Genomic DNA, 5,015 nt, shown 5'->3' with positions numbered 1-5,015 from the left:
CACGAGTGTGCGAAAAATACAAAGGAAGGAACTGACGCGCAATACCTTCAACTTGTCTTCGGGGGGCGGGCCGGTCGGCTCCTGGGGAGCGCAGCGCGCAGCTGGCTGACTCCGGGGGTCCCCCGGCTCGCAAGCTGCAGTCTGAGTGACACCAGCAGGTGCCGTCGGGGGAGAGTTAGCAGCCGGGCGCCGCCAGCACCTCTCTCTCTGCAAACCTCCGAGGCCCTGCCCCTCCGCCCCAGACAGGACAACAGGTCACCCCCACTCACCGTGTGACCGTGCTGCTGGGGTCCCGTCTGATGACGTCAGGGCAGGTGCCTATAGGGCTTCAAAGACCCCGGGCACCCGCCCCTTTCCTCCATCGCGCTCGTCTCCGTTTCCTTGCTTGGAACCGACCAGGACTGGATGGGTCACTAAGGTACAAGTCCTGAAAGAGAAGTTTGCAACGTGTGATCCAGAGTTACAGACTCGCCTCTAAAAAGGGGAGACTCCCTTCACAGTGCTCTCTCCACGAACAGGCTGCACTCAGCCTCTGCACAAGTGTCTCCGTGGGTTTTCCAGTCCAGATGCCGAGAACCGAGACTGTGGACCTCTCATTACAGGCTGGGACTATGGTTCGGAGGTCTCAGAAGCAGGAGGAGGAAGAAAAGAAGTTCCCTTTAGTTCTGGGCAAACAGAAATGTCGATGAACTTACCGTTTTTTAGAAAGACGCTTCTCGTAGGTGGCCGGTTAGCTCAGTTGGTTAGAGCGTGGTGCTAATAACGCCAAGGTCGCGGGTTCGATCCCCGTACGGGCCACATGTGGTGTCCTTTTCTTTAGACCCCACATAGCCACTAATCAGAATCCAAAGTTCAGACCTTCTTCTTCTCATCAAGAAGGCCATGTGTTTTCGCTTCGCTTTGGTTGTTTTTAATTAAAAGTAACTACACCCACTAGGAAGGGTCTCCTGAAGCAACTTGAGGGAGTGGTGTGGGAGCGAGGCGGTGGTGATTTGGGAAAGGGGGAATCAAGGAGAGTTTTAGAAATGTGCCTGCTCAGTTTTTAGTGAAATTTCAGGAGGCGGTATTATTTGGACGCGCCAGAGAAGCTGCAACAGAGAAACGGAAGCAGGTGCAGCTTGGCCAGTGACTCGGTTGGCGGGCGCAGCGACCCTGGGCTCTGCTCCGGGCAGGCCTGCGCTCGCGTCTTCGTTTCCACCGAGAACCTGCAAGGACCGCGCGCTGCGTGCGGCGCTGAGCCGCCTCCGGCCTCCGCGCACCTGCGGGCGCCGCGCGGGGCCGCGCACCTGCGTTCCCGGGTTTGGTCCTCGCCGGCCAAGGCGCGCACACGCTGACCGCAATTCACCTGCGAGGCACAGCGAGGAGACAAGCTACACATTCGGAAACTCGTCCACGTCTGAGGATGATCTTCTGGGTTGGTTTGAAGAATTTCCCCCACTTGGCACAGCTATGCTGGGTCTCGACGCACAGGGAGGAGGCAGGTCTGTTGAGAGACCCCTCCCCCCCTCGTCCCCCAACGTGCTGCCGCCTCCCAGGTCTTCTTCATCTTCTCCCGGCTGTTTACTTCTGTAAAAGAAGGGATTCATGTCGGTTCTTTGTCCCTCGAGGGCGTCTGTCCCGACGATGGCCCGGCCAGGCACGTGGGGACGCGTCGGGGCGGAGTGGCGACAGCGGCTGCCAGGGCCAAGCTCTCGGGGCCCCACTGAGGCAAAGAGCGGGGCCCCGCTCGCACCCGTGTCCCCACAGCCAATCTTCCTTGAGAGGTTCCCCAGGCCCCCTTTCTCTGCTGGTAACGGTGTGAGGAAACAGCTCGCAGGAGAGACCTCTGGGGTGGGGACTCTTCCTATTGGGGAAAAATATGGGTGGAGAAGATACGGCTTTAGAGCTTCTCTGATTTTAAAACCTTCCTTCTAATGGTCTTGTCCAGCCAATGTCCTGTCTGAAGTTCAAGAAGAGATGAAAGAAGAAAAATCCTAGAGGATCGTTCCTTCGATGCTTCTGACATCTCTTTCAGACTCAACCCACAGCCGGTGTGGGACAGCATCGCGAGGGCGAAGGATCAGTTCCAGGAAAATGTNCGAGCCAGCCAGGAGTCGAACCTGGAATCTTCTGATCCGTAGTCAGACGCGTTATCCATTGCGCCACTGGCCCACAGCTGCTGAGGGGCTCCCAGTGCTAGTGTTTTCATTATTTTACACACTTCACGCCATGCAAGGAAGTGGTTGGTTTTGTAATTTACATACGGACTAGGAACAAACTCTGTACCGATTCTGGGAAAGCACAATCTTCTTTACGACTTGCTTGCACACTACATTTACATAAAATAATGCTTTCATTGAAAACAGGTCGATCTGCACGTCTCTGACTGTCCCCATTGGAAACTTGTTTGATGCTTCGAGCTGTCCGCTTTGCATTAGTTTGCTTTTTGCTTGAACAAATCTCCAGGGACTCAGTGTTCACGCTCTCTCTTGATTCCCTCTTCACTCCCGCTTACGTTAGTGCCTGGTTTTGGGCTCTTTCTTACCGCCCCGCCCATATTCCTCTGCCCACAAACTGCAATAAACACAAAATGCAACGAGGAGGCGAGAATTCAGCGCAAGTATACATTTTTAGATTCGCATCTGACAAGAGAAACTTGGAAACCAGGAACCCATTTACTAAGAAATACAAAATTGGTTTAAATTTTACTTGGTTCCTCAAAGTAGACAAAACAGCCGTGAGCAGGCGCTCATCAGATTTAACAACTTGACGTCAACGCAGCGGTGTCTTTAAGCTAAGGCCGGAGGTCAGCACGGACGGTGGGGAGACGGACATCCGGACCTTGTCAGACGCCCGGACCAGGGAAGGGGAGGATGGACATGACACCTGGCTGGTGGTCCACGCTCCTCAAACACTCCAGTTATAAGTTGGGATGGTGGCTGAAGAGATTTGTCTTTGTACGGGGTGGGGGGCGGTCCAGGACCGTCACCAAAAGGTTGCAACGCTGTGAGCAGGATTTGAACCTGCGCGGGGAGACCCCATTGGATTTCGAGTCCAACGCCTTAACCACTCGGCCATCACAGCCCTCATGACAAGGTCTTTACTCGCTGGACTGAAGATAAGTGCGTGTCATTTACCGTGTGGCGTGGAAGAAGAGATAGGGTGGCCGATGCCTGAGTGTTCCCTCAAAACCTTCTTCCACTTCACGGCTATTTCAGCTTTTCAGACATTTAGGCAAAAGTCTTGGCAACACCCTTGACTTCAATCTTTCATTCAATCTTTTCCTCTGCCCTCGGAATGCATCTAGATCTGAAAACCTTCCCACCACCCAGCTGCTAGCAGCCTGACGTGGGACACCCGCACCTCTACCATGGGATGCTGGGAACATTTCTCCTGGGGTTCCCTCATCCAGCCTTGCCAGCCTCACCAGATGCTCCCTCAGGAACAGCCAGAGAGATTTCTGAACCTAAACCACTTCGTGGCGCAGCTTTGCTCACGACTCCTCAGTGTCTCCTCTTTCCATCAGAGTAAATACCCAAGTTCCCACTTGGGCCTCTGGGCTCTGAAGGTCTCATGTGTCACATGGCTGTCCCCTTGCTTTGCTCTGACTCTCACTCTGCTGGGATGCTCTTGCTGTGACACATGTGTGTCCCAGCCCCTTACCTCCTGCAGGCGTTTTCTCGAATATCACCTCATCAAATATCACCTGAAGCACAGCCTGAACATCACATCTGAAACTTTCAACTCTCCTCATTCCAGTGCTTCTCCCCATTCTTTGTTTATTTTTCTTCATCTCACTCATGATCATTGTAACACACTATATAATGTATTTATTTTGTATGGGACCACGTGAGTTAGGTTGAAATGTGAAAACTCATGGCTCCACATTACACGCTTCTTCCTTCACATCCTGTCGGATATGTATGCATTTTCTTCCAATTCCTTAAGCCCTGGTGTTCCCAGTTTCTGTATGTAAGGAGGAAGAATTTTCCCTCTCTTAGATTGGTAGCTGGGGCCTACGAATCCAACTGAGAAAAGACAGGTGAACAGGGGCTTACAAATTTTGTTGATGTTGATTTTTAAAAATTTTAATCTTACAGGCATGAAGTCTTCACATAAAAGAAGCAAGAACCCAAAGAAGCAGTTAGATTAGAAAGTTTTTATGCTATTTTAACCAACGGAGATTCATTGTAAGGAAGCAGGTAGACAAAGAAAAGGGGGGTGTGGGCTTGGAGGGGCAACAATTGTGGGAAGGTAGATAGAGGGGCAAAGAGTGGACTATGGGGTTATTTTAGCAGTTTGTTTCTGCACATGAATCTTGGCGTTGACTTCCCACCTCTAGTCATCAGGGTGGTTCTCCCTTAAGGGGAACACCTTCGCCAAGAGACATTTATATCCTGCTTTTAGGCAAAGAGGAGGAAGACAGAGAGCCCTTCCTGTTTGCTTTCTCTCAATTGCTTTCAGCTCAAAATTATCCTTATGCTAAACTGACATACTTTGGGGTGGCAAATGTTCGCGTTTGTTTTTCAGTTTGAGATTCCCAGAAAGGGCAGGTTCATGTCTAAAAGGAAATAGACTCAGAAGCAAAACAGTAACAACCAGCTGTTTCCGCCCGGTTTCGAACCGGGGACCTTTCGCGTGTTAGGCGAATGTGATAACCACTACACTACGGAAACCCCACAGTAAAACCATCTGGTATAAGTATGCCTTGATGCCTCCAGGTCTTTTTTTCCACCGCCCCCCTCCCCTGAGAGGAATTTCTCTTTACAAAATTAACAATATCCTATCCCAGTAGAAATACATTCACTAAATATATCTACCTTAATGCTCAAAGAAGCCTGTTTAGCCAAAAAACATTGGAAACTACCCCAGTGCCCTCGAAGGCTTTCTAGAGACAATGCCCCTTGTTCTGAGACTTCATAGATGAAAAGACAATGAAATATGATGCAGAGACGTTAGAAAGGGGGTCTTGTCTTTGGGAACTGAGTGGAGTGGATATGCTCTTGCGAGGCAGGGAATGGCTGGGGGCGGGGTGG

The 5,015-nt window shown here is 51.4% G+C and overlaps 4 non-coding genes across 4 annotated transcripts; 1 reads left to right on the top strand and 3 right to left on the bottom strand.

Moving 5' to 3' along the window:
- The first annotated feature begins 724 nt into the window (after nucleotides 1-724).
- TRNAI-AAU (transfer RNA isoleucine (anticodon AAU)) lies at nucleotides 725-798 on the top strand. The gene has a single exon. It is a non-coding gene; the product is annotated as a tRNA-Ile (tRNA).
- A 1,280-nt stretch (nucleotides 799-2,078) lies between these two features.
- On the bottom strand, nucleotides 2,079-2,151 carry TRNAR-ACG (transfer RNA arginine (anticodon ACG)). Its single transcript has one exon. It is a non-coding gene; the product is annotated as a tRNA-Arg (tRNA).
- Nucleotides 2,152-2,981: 830 nt separating this feature from the next.
- TRNAS-CGA (transfer RNA serine (anticodon CGA)) lies at nucleotides 2,982-3,063 on the bottom strand. Its single transcript has one exon. It is a non-coding gene; the product is annotated as a tRNA-Ser (tRNA).
- A 1,519-nt stretch (nucleotides 3,064-4,582) lies between these two features.
- TRNAV-AAC (transfer RNA valine (anticodon AAC)) lies at nucleotides 4,583-4,655 on the bottom strand. The gene has a single exon. It is a non-coding gene; the product is annotated as a tRNA-Val (tRNA).
- Nucleotides 4,656-5,015: the final 360 nt, after the last annotated feature.

Source organism: Crocuta crocuta, unplaced genomic scaffold (genome assembly GCF_008692635.1).
Source record: "Crocuta crocuta isolate KB4526 unplaced genomic scaffold, BGI_CrCroc_1.0 scaffold1097, whole genome shotgun sequence".
Lineage (NCBI taxonomy): Eukaryota > Metazoa > Chordata > Mammalia > Carnivora > Hyaenidae > Crocuta > Crocuta crocuta.
Note: the sequence above shows the minus strand (reverse complement) of the source record. Positions and strands in the feature narration are given on the sequence as shown.